Source organism: Bos grunniens, chromosome 16 (assembly GCF_055505025.1).
Source record: "Bos grunniens cultivar Pamir isolate PY7600 chromosome 16, Bosgru_T2T1.0, whole genome shotgun sequence".
Classification (NCBI taxonomy): Eukaryota; Metazoa; Chordata; class Mammalia; order Artiodactyla; family Bovidae; genus Bos; species Bos grunniens.
The window spans coordinates 80,907,847-80,922,497 of NC_141180.1; positions in this window are offsets into that span (position 1 = coordinate 80,907,847).

The following is a 14,651-nucleotide window of genomic DNA, read 5'->3' on the forward strand; positions in this document are numbered from 1 at the left end:
GTTATGCACATGTCTTTGAAACTGGTGTCTAATGATCAGTTTAGGGATACTGTTTGAAAGGTATAAACTCCAGAAGGGTCGTCGGACCACTGAAAGCCTAGTTTAGTGGTTAAGAGACAGGACTCTGGAGTTGAATCCCAGATACTGCCAATGGAGATAAGATCTTGAGAAGTTTATATGTATCTGTTTGCTCATCTGTAGAATAGGTTTAATATGGACATTACCTACTTCATGGGGTTGTCTTGAGGATTAAGTCTTACAAAAGTAAAGCTCATACAATAGTACCTGGCACATAGTAAGTGCTGGAGAAATGCGACTTATTGCTGTTATTATTGACCTGACTTTGTACATAGCCCAGAGAGCATTTTGTGATTGTGCTCATTTAATCAATTATAATAATTGTCCATTTCTGAGAAGGAAAAAAGCTCACACTTCTTCCCATCCTTTCCTGGTTTTAGCACCTCCCTACTTCATGCTGGACTGGGAGAAACACAAGTTGGAATCAAGATTGCCGGGAGAAATATCAATAACCTCAGATATGTAGATGACACCACCCTTATGGCACAAAGTGAAGAGGAACTCAAAAGCCTCTTGATGAAGGTGAAAGAAGAGAGTGGAAAAGTTGGCTTAAAGCTCAACATTCAGAAAACGAAGATCATGGCATCCAGTCCCACCACTTCCTGGGAAATAGATGGGGAAACAGTGGAAACAGTGTCAGACTGTATTTTTCTGGGCTCCAAAATCACTACAGATGGTGACTGCAGCCATGAAATTAAAAGACACTTAACTCCTTGGAAGAAAAGTTATGACCAACCTAGATAGCATATTCAAAAGCAGAGACATTACTTTGCCAACAAAGGTCTGTCTAGTCAAGGCTATGGTTTTTCCCGTGGTCATGTATGGATGTGAGAGTTGGACTGTGAAGAAGGCTGAGCACCGAAGAATTGATGCTTTTGAACTGTGGTGCTGGAGAAGACTCTTGAGAGTCCCTTGGACTGCAAGGAGATCCAACTAGTCCATTCTGAAGGAGATCAGCCCTGGGATTTCTTTGGAAGGAATGATGCTAAAGCTCCAGTACTTTGGCCACCTCATGCAAAGAGCTGACTCATTGGAAAAGACTCTGATGCTGGGAGGGATCGGGGGCAGGAGGAGAAGGGGACGACAGAGGACGAGATGGCTGGATGGCATCACTGACTCTATGGACGTGAGTCTGAGTGAACTCCGGGAGCTGGTGATGGACAGGGAGGCCTGGCGTGCTGCGATTCATGGGCTCACAAAGAGTCGGACACGACTGAGCGACTGATCTGATCTGATCTGATCTGACTTCTTGTGTGAGCGTCCCTGGTGGCTCAGTGGTAGAGAATTTGCCTGTCAGTGCAGGAGGTGCAGGATCAATCCCTAGTCCAGGAAGATCCCCTGGAGAAGGTAACCGAGGGGATGGTAACCCTGGAGAATGGTAACCTGCTCCAGTATTCTGCCTGGGACAGAGGGGCCTTGTGGGCTACAGTCCATGGGATCACAAAGAATCAGACACAACTTAGCGGCTGAACAACTGCAGCATACTGTAAATTTTTTGTTCTAATTCTTTGAAAAATGCCATTGGTAGTCTGACGGGTATTACATTGAATCTGTAGATTGCTTTGGATAGTATACTCATTTTGACAATATTGATTCTTTCAATCTAAGAGCATGGTATATCTCTCCATCTGTTTGTGTCATCTTTTATTTCTTTCATCAGTATCTTGTCTGAATACAAGTCTTTTGCCTCCTTAGGTAGGTTTGGGTGTATGTGTGTTCAGTCACTCAGTTGTGTCCAACTCTGTGCAACTCATGGACTGTAGCCTGCCAGGCTCTTCTGTCCATGGAATTTTCCAGGCAAGAATACTGGAGTGGGTTGCCATTTCCTACTCCAGGGAAGATTCCTGACCCTGAGACAGAAAGAAGCCTCGTCTCCTGGATCTCCTGCATTGACAGGCAGATTCTTTACCACTGGGCCACCTGGAAAGCCTTTAGGTAGGTTCATTCCCAAGTATTTCATTCTTTTTGTTGCAATGGTAAATGGGATTGCTTCCTTAACATCTCTTTCTGATATTTCGTTGTTAGTGTATAGGAACGCAAGAGATTTCTGGGTATAAATTTTGTATTCTGAAACTTTACCAAGTTCATTGATTAATGCTAGTAGTTCTCTGGTGGCAGCATATGATTTTCTGTGTATAGCATCATGTTGTTTGCAAGCAGTGACAGTTTTATTTCTTCTTTTCCAGTTTGAAATTTTTAAATTTCTTTTTCTTCTTTGATTGCCATGTCTAGAACTTCTAAAACCATGTTGAATAAAAGTGGTGAGAGTGAACATCCTTGTCCTCTGATCTTAGAGGAAGCGCTTTCAGTTTTTCATGTTGAGAATTATGTTAGCTATGGGTTTGTCATAAACGGCCTTTATTTTGTTGAGATAGGTTCCCTCTAGGCTCACTTTCTGGAGAGTTTTTACCATAAGTGAGTGTTGAATTTTGTCAAAGCTTTTTTTAGCGACTTTTGAGATGATCATATGATTTTTATTTTTCAAGGTTTTAAAAAAAATAGCTTTATCTATTTATTGATTATTTGTGGCTGCGCTGGATCTTCACTGCTGTGTGGACCCTTCTCTGGTTGCGGCCACATCCTGGTGCTGTCAGCGTGCGGGTGTCTCACTGTGCTGGTGTCTCTTGTTGCCAAGGACAGGCTCTGGGGTATGCAGGCTTCAGCTGTTGTGACGCAAGGGCTCAGTAGCTGTGGCTCCTGGTTCTAGAGGACAGACTCAATGGTCATGGTGCATGGGCTTTGTTGCTCCTCTGCACGTGGGATCCTCCTGGTCCACGGATTTAACCCATGTCTCCAGCGGGCTTCTTCACCACTGAGCCACCAGGGAAACCCCATTTTTCAGTTTGTTGATGTGGTATATTGATTTATTTGTGTATACTGAAGAATGGTTGCATACCTGGGAGAACATGTGTAATTTTTTAAAAAGGAAATGCATAGGTAGGTGATGCTACAGCAATGAACAGTATTCCCAAATCCCAAATTCCCAAATTCCAAACGTGTATTTCTTGTTCAGGTCAGTTCAACTGCAGGTTAGCTAGGGCTCTGCTCCATATGGCTTCTTTATTCTGAGATTTAAATGGTAGCAAAAATTTCTATTGGGAATGTCAGGCCGGTTCTTCAAAATGTCAGGTTGGGTCTTCTTCCTCAGTTCTTGTCTCATCGTAGCAAAAAATTGAAATGACAGACCAGATATAACTCAAGCAGGCCAGATTTATGGGGTAAATAGCAAGCAGTACACTCTTGGAGATATGAGAGTGCACAAGTCCCGGTGGGAATGGCCCTGTCCCGTTTTGGCTTTCCTCTTTTATATCCCTTGTTTCCTCCCCGAGCAGATTCCTGGGGCCTGATTGGTTACAGCCTCTACCAACAGAGGACTGTACCTGGTTACACCCAAGACCAGCCAGGGAAGGGGGCGTGTTTTCCCACCAGAGGTTCCCACTCCAGTCCGTGGCTTTTTGTGGGCTTTTTTTTTTTTCCTAGTCATGGCTTCCTCTGACTGCCATCTTGGACCCTGTTTCCCTATTCTAACTACCTAACTTTTCCCTTCTCAAGAGATAGGAGGCCCAGTTCTTTGGGAATAAGTGTGTCAAAGCCTCTCTGGCTGCTTCCTGCTGAGCTGGGACTGAGAGGGGTACTGGGCTCTCTTGTGATCTTTAGACCTCAGGGTCCTTAAGGCGTGCCTGTCTAAGGCCAAGCAGTAGAGTTCATCAGCAGTTATCCAACCTTGCCAAACTGTCGTGGGTTTTCTTGTTCCTCTAGAGCTGATACTGTCACTTTCCATCCTTGTTGAATCATCAGCAAGATATTTAGTACTGACCTCTGTAGGAGGGCCATTCCCACAAACCAAAAGAGCCCGCAAGCTATAGAATGTCCTATCTCCCAACTTTCCAGGATGGAATTATCATGGGCATGTCCTCCTTTATCCGATGGTAATTGGTAAGAGGGGAATGAGTGCCTGTGCCGATATGTGACTTTTTCCACTGCCTGTCTAGAAATGAAACCAAACTGCAGATCACCTCTGAGGTTGCTCCAAGTTGTTTAGCTTTGAGGAACTAGACTCTTGAACAGTCAGTTCTATTGCACAGACCCCATACCATTAGGCTGGTAGGATGAGGCATATAATCTTCGCATAAAGGAAATGATATCCCATTTCCACCAAGGAGATTTCCCCTTGATGTGGGCTGACCTCAGATGTCAGATTTAGCCCTGGTTGGATGAAACTTCACCCTGTACATTGGATGGGGGCCCCTATTTGGTATATTGGGAATGGTTTTTTGCATGCAGAATGCATTGTTGTCTTTGGACAAATGGTGTTTTGGAAGACAAGTGAAATAATATTTCTGGAGTGGTGTATGGACTGGTTAGAGTCTCAGTGTTTTGCTGTGTGCCCAGCTCCACGATCTTGGTCAGGGTTGCAGGGATTAGCTCTCACACATCCCCACATCCTTCCCGAGTCTCAACTCGAACAAACCTGCATAGCTGTATGTGGACATCTGCAAACCACGTTCCATCATTATTGTTCAGTTCAGTTCAGTTCAGTTGCTCAGTCGTGTCCGACTCTGTGACTCCATGAATTGCAGCACGCCAGGCCTCCCTGTCTATCACCAACTCCCTGAGTTCATTCAAACTAACGTCCATTAGTTGGTGATGCCGTCCAGCCATCTCATTCTCTGTCGTCTCCTTCTCCTCCTGCCCCCAATCCCTCCCAGCATCAGAGTCTTTTCCAATGCGTCAGCTCTTCACATGAGGTGGCCAAAGTATTGGAGTTTCAGCATCAGCATCAGTCCTTCCAAAGAACACCCAGGACTGATCTCCTTCAGAATGGACTGGTTGGATCTCCTTGCAGTCCAAGGGACTCTCAAGAGTCTTCTCCAACACCACAGTTCAAAAGCATCAATTCTTCAGCGCTCAGCTTTCTACACAGTCCAACTTTCACATCCATACATAACCACTGGAAAAACCATAGCCTTGACTAGATGGACCTTTGTTGGCAAAGTAATATCTCTGCTTTTTAATATGCTATCTAAGTTGGTCATAACTTTCCTTCCAAGGAGTAAGCGTCTTTTAATTTCATAGCTGCAAGCACCATCTGCAGTGGTTTTAGAGCCCCCCAAAATAAAGTCTGACACTGTTTCCACTGTTTCCCCATCTATTTCCCATGAAGTGATGGGACCCGATGCCATGATCTTCGTTTTCTGAATGTTGAGCTTTAAGCCAACTTTTTCACTCTCCTCTTTCACCTTCATCAAGAGGCTTTTGAGTTCCTCTTCACTTTCTGCCATAAGGGTGGTGTCATCTGCATATCTGAGGTTATTGATATTTCTCCCGGCAATCTTGATTCCAGCTTGTGCTTCTTCCAGTCCAGCGTTTCTCATGATGTACTCTGCATAGAAGTTAAATAAGCAGGCTGACAATATACAGCCTTGACGAACTCCTTTTCCTATTTGGAACCAGTCTGTTGTTCCATGTCCAGTTCTAACTGTTGCTTCCTGACCTGCATATAGGTTTCTCAAAAGGCAGGTCAGGTGGTCTGGTATTCCCATCTCTTGAAGAATTTTCCACAGTTTATTGTGATCCACACAGTCAAAGGCTTTGGCATAGTCAATAAAGCAGAAGTAGATGTTTTTCTGGAACTCTCTTCCTTTTTCCACGATCCAGCAGATGTTGGCAATTTGATCTCTGGTTCCTCTGCCTTTTCTAAAACCAGCTTGAACATCTGGAAGTTCACAGTTCACGTATTGCTCAACATCTGCGAACCAGGTTCCATCATTATTGTTAGGGAAGCTATTAGAGTTGTTATGGGTCACAAAATCATATGTATATGTTCAATTTTTTACACCTCCACCAACAAGGGGTGCCCATTCCCAGCCCCAGGGGTTGGTGGTCTGGTTTTGATACCAACTGCTTCCTTTGATGTCTATCCATCCATCTGAGGTGAACAATTGAGGATTTGGGTCCTTGTTTTGGTGTTTCTGAACCTCGAGTCCCAGAGCTGGGAGGAGTTCCGTATCTCCATAGTCCAGTTACAGTGGGTGGAGAAGCTAAGTGCCCCAGTGAAGAGATCACAAGCACCTTCATGCATGGTTTTCCATTTTGCCAGGGGTGACTCATAAAGCATACTGGGGCAACACCAGACATGGTTTCAACTTTTCTGACCTCTAGGATATTATCTCCTTATGAGCGAGTAGAATTTAGCCAGCTCCTATTGACCTGTGCCAGGTCAGCAAAGGGTATAGGATGGCCACTAAAGGATACTCAAGTAAGTCACCATGTTATATCATCACGTTTTGGATGGCTGGATCAGGGCACACCGAACAGCCAGACTTGTTGAGGGACTTGGCAACCTCTGAGATGGCCAGGCTCAAAGGGTGTAGTCTTTGTTTGAGTAGTCTAAACCAGCAAGGCAGACCAGAAAGAGGTACCACGTCATGCCATCTAGGGTATAGGGCTTATGGAATTTGGATATAACAAACATAGAAAGAGTTTCCTTGGAATAAGCAACCTAAAAAGGTGATAGTAATGAAGTATAGGCAGAACATGAGGCTTAACCTGAGATTCAGGTCCCTGGATGTTCATCAGAATGGTGCTGATCCATAGTTTTGAATAGGTATCAAAGGTCTCCCAGGGGCTCACAGGTATACTGGGCATCCTCTCCTATCTCCTTCCACAGCTTGATTTGAGACTAGTGTATCCCAGAGTTGTGTCCTGGTACCTTGATTGCTGTCAAAGAAAGTTACGACCAACCTAGATAGCATGTTAAAAATCAGAGATATTACTTTGCTAACAAAGGTCTGTCTAGTCAAGGCTATGGTGTTTCCAGTGGTCATGTATGGATGTGAGAGTTGGACTGTGAAGAAGGCTGAGCGCCAAAGAATTGATGCTTTTGAACTATGGTGTTGGAGAAGACTCTTGAGAGTCCCTTGGACTGCAAGGAGATCCAACCAGTCCATCCTAAAGAAGATCAGTCCTGGGTGTTTATTGGAAGGACTGATGCTGAGGCTGAGACTCCAATACTTTGGCCACCTCATGCAAAGAGTTGACTCATTGGAAAAGACCCTGATGCTGGGAGGGATTGGGTGCAGGAGGAGAAGGGGACGACAGAGGATGAGATGGCTGGATGGCATCATTGACTTGATGGACTTGAGTTTGGGTGAACTCCGGGAGTTGGTGATGGACAGGGAGGCCTGGCGTGCTGTGATTCATGGGGTCGCAAAGAGTCGGATGCGACTGAGCAACTGAACTGAACTGAACTGAACCTTGACTGCTGTAGGGGTAGAAAGTATTACAGGGTATGGGCCTGTCTGTTTGGGCTGGAATTGAGCCCTCAAGACCCATCTTTCCATACCTTCGGTGTCCAGGGCATATAGTGGCAGTCCCTCAGAGTTCTTTGTGTCCTGGTTGACACCCCACAAGCGCATTTCTTGTTGGAATTGTTCAATGGCCATAGTGTAAGATTGGAGGGCCTGAGACTCTTGATCTAAAAAGAGGCCATGACGTAAACAAAAGATCTCCCATATAGCATCTCATAGGATCTGGGACAGATCTGTTTTTTAGGAGTTATGTGAGTGAAAGTGAAAGTCGCTCAGTTGTGTCCAGCTCTTTGCAACCGGATGGACTCTCTCCATGGAATTCTCCAGGCCGAAAATACTGGAGTGGTAGCCATTCCCATCTCTAGGGGATCTTCCTAACGCAGGGATTGAACCCAGTCTCCCACATTGCAGGTACATTCTTCACCAACAGAGCTATCAGGGAAACCTGTAATATGAGTGAGGAGGAAGGCTATTGGCAGAGCCTCTTTCCATCTGAGGTAGATTTCCTGGGTTATTTTTTTAATTGTTGATTTTAAAATTGATTGACTCTTTCCACTTTTCCTAAAGACTGAGGCCTCCATGCACAGTGAAGGTGGTAGGTAATGCCCAGTGCTCTGGAAACCCCTTGCGTGACTTTAGAAGCAAATGATGTCGCATTGTTGCTTTGTAGTACCCTGTGTAGACCACATCTTGGAATAATTTTGTGCAGCGGCTTTTTCACTACCTCTTCAGCCCTTTCAGTCTGGGTGGGAAAGCCTTCAATCCACCCTGTAAAGGGATCTACCATGACCGGTAGGTACTTATATTCTTGAGAGGCCAGCATCTGGGTGAAGTCTATCTGCCAGTCCTCCCCTGCTTGAGTATGTTCCCCGATGCTGGATGGGTTGGGCCAACTGTAGTTTTTGAGCTCTTTAGGGGTTATTTAGTTGGCAAGTGGGACACGAGGGACCACCTGCCTTATGGTCATTTGGAGGCCTATTCCCTTGAAGGACCTTTCCAGTAATCTTTGGAGGCTTTTGTCCCCTAGATAAGTGGTGGCATGTAGGGGGTTAACCAACTTCCAGTGGTGGTATCCAGGCAGAAAGAGCTGACCCTCCTTTCGAAACCATATGGTCTTGTTGGAAGCCCACACTTGAAGCCTTGAGGGTTGCACCTTCAGTATATGAAAGAGTTTCTGGCGAGCTAGCCTGTGGAACTAGGGTGGCAACCCCTATTGGGTCATTGCCCTGCAGTGCTGCTCTGCAGTGCTGTTCAGCAGCTTGGTTCCCTCATGCCACTTCTGTATTCCCCTTTTGGTGTCCTCTACAGTCCCACTGCAGAATTCTTGCCTGGAGAATTCCATAGACAGAGGAACGTGGCAGGCTACAGTCCATGAGGTTGCAAAGAGTCAGACATGACTGAGTGACTAACGCTTTCACTTTCATGGTGAGAGAACAAAACCTCAGTGGGCAGGTGGACTACCTCCAAGAGCCTAAGAATTCAGTCACCGTGCTTGATTGGGGACCCTTGAGTGGTCAGGTGGCCCCTCACTTTCCAAGTGGCAGCATGTGTGTGGCATCAGAAAGGCATACTTGGAGTCCGTGTAAATAGTTACTCTCTTCCTTTTCCCCAGGTCTAAAGCCCAAGTCAGAGCTATGGACTCAGTGAACTGGGCTGAAGTTCCTAGTGGTAGAGGTTTCACCCCTATGGTCTCATGATTGGAGACTACATCATACCCTGCTCTCCTTTCCCCATCTAAGACAAAGCTGCTCCCATCAGTGTACCAAATTTTCTCAGGATTGGTCAGAGGTTCTTCCAATAATCCCTCTCGGGGTTTTGTCCAATGGTCTAAAATTTCTACACAAGAGTGAAAAGGGAGAGACTCTTCTGTCAGGGGAAGGAGAGTAGCAGGATTGAGTGTCCCACAGCAGACTATGGTCAAGCCCAGGCTTTCCATTAGTATTACTTGATATCTGTCTAGTCAAAGGCTATGGTTTTTCCAGTGGTCATGTATGGATGTGAGAGTTGGACTATAAAGAAAGCTGAGCACCGAAAAATTGATGCTTTTGAACTGTGGTGTTGGAGAAGACTCTTGTGAGTCCCTTGGACTGCAAGGAGATCCAACCAGTCCATCCTAAAGGAAATCAGTCCTGAATATTCATTGGAAGGGCTGACGTTGAAGCTGAAACTCTAATACTTTGGCCACCTCATGCAAAGAACTGACTCACTGGAAAAGACCCTGATGCTGGGGAAGATTGAAGGCAGGAGGAGAAGGGGACGACAGAGGATGAGATGGTTGGATGGCATCACTGACTCAATGGACATGAGTTTGAACAAGCTCTGGGAGTTGGTGATGTACAGGGAGGCCTGGTGTGCTGCAGTCCATGGAGTCGCAGAGAGTCGGACACGACTGAGTGACTGAAATAATCACTGAACTGATCACTGATATCTGAGGATCCTTTGTTCTGACATCCATAAGTGGCCTTTTCCACTTAAAAGTTGTTTCACTTGGTAGCTGGTAAAAATAGTTAGCTCACCTTCTAATGAGAACTTTAGGGCATCTTTTATTAGGACTACTATGGCCTCTAGGTTTTGAAAGCAGGGAGGCTAGCCTCAGATAGTTGGGTCGAGCCTCTTAGATATGTAAGCCACTGCCTGGGGTTCAGGTCCCAGCCTTTGAGTTTGCAATCCCAAGGCTATCCCTTCCCTCTCATGACCATACAGTTGGAATGGTTTCTCTGGGCCCAGCAACCTTAAAGCAGGTGCCTGGATTAAGGCCTGCTTTAGAGCAGCTTCAGCCTTCTTTTGAGGACATCATCAGGCCATTGGAATTGAATCATCCTGTCTTTTCAAGCTTTTATGTAAGGGCTGAGTGATTCGGCCATAGCTGGGTATCCAGATTCTGCAATACTTGGTTAACCCCAAGAAGGCCCGCAAATTGCTCTCAAGTCAGAGGGGCAGGCAGCTGAAGAATCCCTTGCACTCAGTCGGAAGACAGTCATAATTTGATCTCCCATGCATAATTTGAACTCTGAGATAAGTGACCTGTGTCTGGACCATCTGTGCTTTGGCGTGAGAGACTGTCAAAAAGTTTAGGAACTGAATTACACACCTCAGGGTTAATTCTGTCCTCCCAAGGTCTCTGGTCCCTTCTCATGGGGTAGGGGAGGCGGGGCTGTTGTGGGCTCCTCAACTATAATTAGGACTTGTAGAGCCCTGGGGGCTGAAAAGTTCCCCATCATAAAGGTGGTTCCCAGTTTGGTAAGTATGTCCCTTCCTAACAGAGGAGTGGGACACTCAGGAACCACCATGGGCTGGTGGGAAAATATCTGACCACACCAGCAACAAAGAAGTGCCTGGGTGAATTCTTTTGTAAATGTTTTTCCTATGGCACCCAAAATGGCACAGGTCTTGGGGGGAGATGGCTCTCAAGTAGGAGGTCAGTATAGAGTAGGCAGCCCGGTGTTGATGAAAAAATTTTCAGACCTACTTGCCACAACCAGTTGCACTCTTGGCTGCAGCTCTGTGATGGCTATCTGAGATATGGGGCTGGCTGGAGTGGGCTGGCTGGAGTGGGCTGCTTCAGTCCTGATGGACCATTACAGGGGACGGCTTGGAGTTTGACCCCAGGACTCTCAGGTCCCAAGGGCGGGGCGCTGTCCAATGCCCCAGTTGGTGGCATTTGTGACAGGCTGTTATAGGAGGCGTGCAACGATTCAGACATTGCTTAGCCCAATGTCCAGCCTGTCTACAGATTTGGCATTTGTCTCGTGCCTTGTCCTTCAGGACTCTGAGTTGGCTGCTGGGTGGCTAGCATTTTGGCATGCCTTGTCTCCTTCCTTCTTTCCCTTTCCTGGGCCTTGGCCTCCCTCTTCTGTTCTCTATTATAAAAGGTATTGGTTGCCATCTGGACTACCTCATCCAGGAAGGCCATAGTGTCTTGTTGTTATAACTTTTGTAACTTTATTCTTATATCTGAGGCACATTGGGACAGGAATTTGTCCTTAATATCACCTTTACCTCATAAGAGTCTAAGTCCAGACTGATGAAATTTTGGAGGGCCTCTTTTAGTCTTTCTAAAAAGATGATGGGGTTTTCATTGAGCTCCTGAGTTACTGCTGAGACTTGGGCATAGCTGATCACTTTCTGTTGAGCTGCTTTTAATCATGACTTTATACAGAATAAAGGATGGTCTCTTTTCCAAATCTGACCAGGGCTATTATAATTCCAACTGAGAACTGAGGAGGGAACTGCTCTTCCCCCACTGAATATTTACTGCTTGACATATGAAGCCCCAAAGCATCTTTTCAGGCCTCCCTTATGACCCTATCATTCTCAGGGTCAGATAAGGTTCGATTAAATATGACCATGACATCTTTCCATGTTAGGTCAAAGGCCAAGGTGATATGCTGAACTGCATCTATATATTTACCTGGGTCATTCATGTAGCTTCCCAAATCCTGTTTATTTGCCTTAGTTCTAGGGGAGAGAAGGGCTTACGCATTCAGTTTGGTCCAAATTCCCCTCCAGTTTCAGCTAAAGGTCATACTTGAGCCAGTGGAAAGGGCACTCTGGGTTATGGGGCTAATTCTGGATATATTGAGGGTGGAGTGGCGGGAGGCAGACTTTCAAGGGGGGCCTCTTTTTCTTGGTGGTCTCTCTAACACCATCTGTTTAGCAGGTCTGCACTCAGAGCATACATTAATCTTACACTCAAGGCAGAGTTCCTTCATGTCTCTTAACTGGAAGAAAATTTGATCATAGGGGATCTCTACCCATTTCCCTTGTCTCTTAAAGAACAGATCCAATTGTAGAATGGTATTGTAATTTAAGCTCCCAATTTTGGGCCAGCGTTCCCCATCCCCCAGGCTATATTACAGCCATACAGAATTACAAAAGAATTTTAAGGATCTTGGCCTCAGAGTCTGAGGGTCAATAGCTCCCAGTTACTAAGGATACATCGTAAGGGCATCTTCAGATGAGTTGGTGGTTGTTTCCCATCTAGAAAGACAGCCAGGACAGAGAAAAACCTCTTAGCCCTGGTATGGACCCCAGGGTGAGCCTCCCCTGACACACGTTAAGGTGTACGGGCTGAGAGCCACGCATCCCTGGGTCTAGGTGCAGAGCCCAAGGTAGCTCTGAGACTCCTGGAACCCCAACTAGAGCCAGGCATAGCTGGGATCTCTAGCGTGGCCAATGTTGGTAAGTCTGAATGGGAGGCTTGGGAGGCCTTCCCAGTCACATGCACCGACTGAGAGGCATCCCCTGACTCTCAGGTCAGCAAGTGTACCATTTTGGTTGCAGACTGACAGCCGGTGTCCCGAGTCAGAATGTGGGTCTCAAGGCAGACTGGGCTCCTTGAGGCCTCCTTTACTGGAGCAGAGCATGCCACCATCCCTGGTGGTGATGAGCTCTGGGTTGGGTAAGAAGTGGGAACTTCCAGCCGTGGTATTATAAATGGCGTGGTGTGGAGCCAAGCAAGATAGCAGGCATAACCTGGCAGGCGGGCCTGGAGGGCCCTCGTCACTGCATTGTGTTGCTGTTTTTCAGTCTCTCAGTCGTGTCTGACTCTTTGTGACTCCATGGACTGCAGCACGCCAGGCTTCCCTGTCATTCCCACCTTCTGGAGCTAGCTCAGACTCATGTCTATTGAGTCAGTGATACCATTCAACCATCTCATCTGTCATTCCCTTCTCCTCCTGCCTTCAATCTTTCCCAGCATCAGGGTCTTTTCTAATGAGTCAGCTCTTTGCACAAGGTGGCCAAATTGGAGTTTCACATTCAACATCAGTCCTTCCAATGAATATTCAGGAATGATTTCCTTTAGGATGAACTGGTTGGATCTCCTTGCAGTCCAAGGGACTCTCAAGAGTCTTCTCCAACTCCACAGTTCAAAAGTATCAATTCTTCTGCACTCAGCTTTCTTTATACTCCAACTCTCACATCCATACATGACCACTGGAAAAACCATAGCATGGACTATGCAGACTTTGTTGACAAAGTAACGTCTCTGCTTTTTAATATGCTTTCTAGGTTGATCATAGCCTTTCTTCCAAGGAGCAAACATCTTTTAATTTCATGGCTGCAGTCGCCATCTGCAGTGATTTTGGAGCCCAAGAAAACAGTCTGTCACTGTTTCCATAGTTTCCCCATCTCTTTACAATGAAGTAATGGGACCAGATGCCATGATATTTGTTTTTGGAATGTTTAGTTTTAAGCCAGCTTTTTCACTCTCCTCTTTCACTTTCGTCAAGAGAATCTTTAGTTCCTCTTCACTTTCTGCCATAAGGGTGGTGTCATCTGCTTATCTGAGGTTACTGATATTTCTCCCAGCATCTTGATTCCAGCTTGTGCTTCATCCAGCCCAGCATTTTACATGATGTACTCTGCATATAAGTTAAATAAGCAGGATGACAATATACCTCCTTGATGTACTCCTTTCTCAATTTGGAACTGGTCTGCTGTTTCATGTTCAGTTCCAACTGTTGCTTCTTGACATGCATACGGATTTCTCAGGAGGCAGTTCAGGTGGTCTGGTCTTCCCATCACTTTAAGAATTTTCTACAATTTGTTGTGATCCACACAGTCAAAGGCTTTAGTGTAGTCAATGAAGCAGAAGTAGATGTTTTTCTGGAACTCTCTTGCTTTTTCTATGATCCAACAGATGCTGGCAATTTGATCTCTGGTTCCTCTACCTTTTTAAATTCCAGCTTGAACATCTGGGAGTTCTTGGTTCTTGTACTGTTAAAGCCTAACTTGGAGAATTTTGAGCATTAATTTGCTCAAAATTAATGTGTGTGAGATGAGTGCCAACTGTGTGGTAGTTTGAACATTCTTTGGCATTGCCTTTCTTTGGGATTGGAATGAAAAATGACCTTTTCCCATCCTGTGGCCACTGCTGAGTTTTCCAAACTTGCTGACATATTGAGTGCAGCACTTTCACAGCATCATCTTCCAGGATTTGAAATAGCTCAGCTAGAATTCCATCACCTCCACTAGTTTTGTTCATAGTGATGTTTCTTAAGGCCCACTTGACTTCACACTCCAGGATGTTTGGCTCTAGGTGAGTAATCATACCCTCATGGTTATCTGGGTCATTAAGATCTCTTTTGTATAGTCCTTCTGTGTATTCTTGCCACCTCTTCTTAATATCTTCTGCTTCTGTCAGGTCCATACCATTTCTGTCCTTTATCGAGCCCATCTTTGCATGAAATGTTCCCTTGGTATCTCTAATTTTCTTGAAGAGATCTCTAGTCTTTTCCATTCTATTGTTTTCCTCTATTT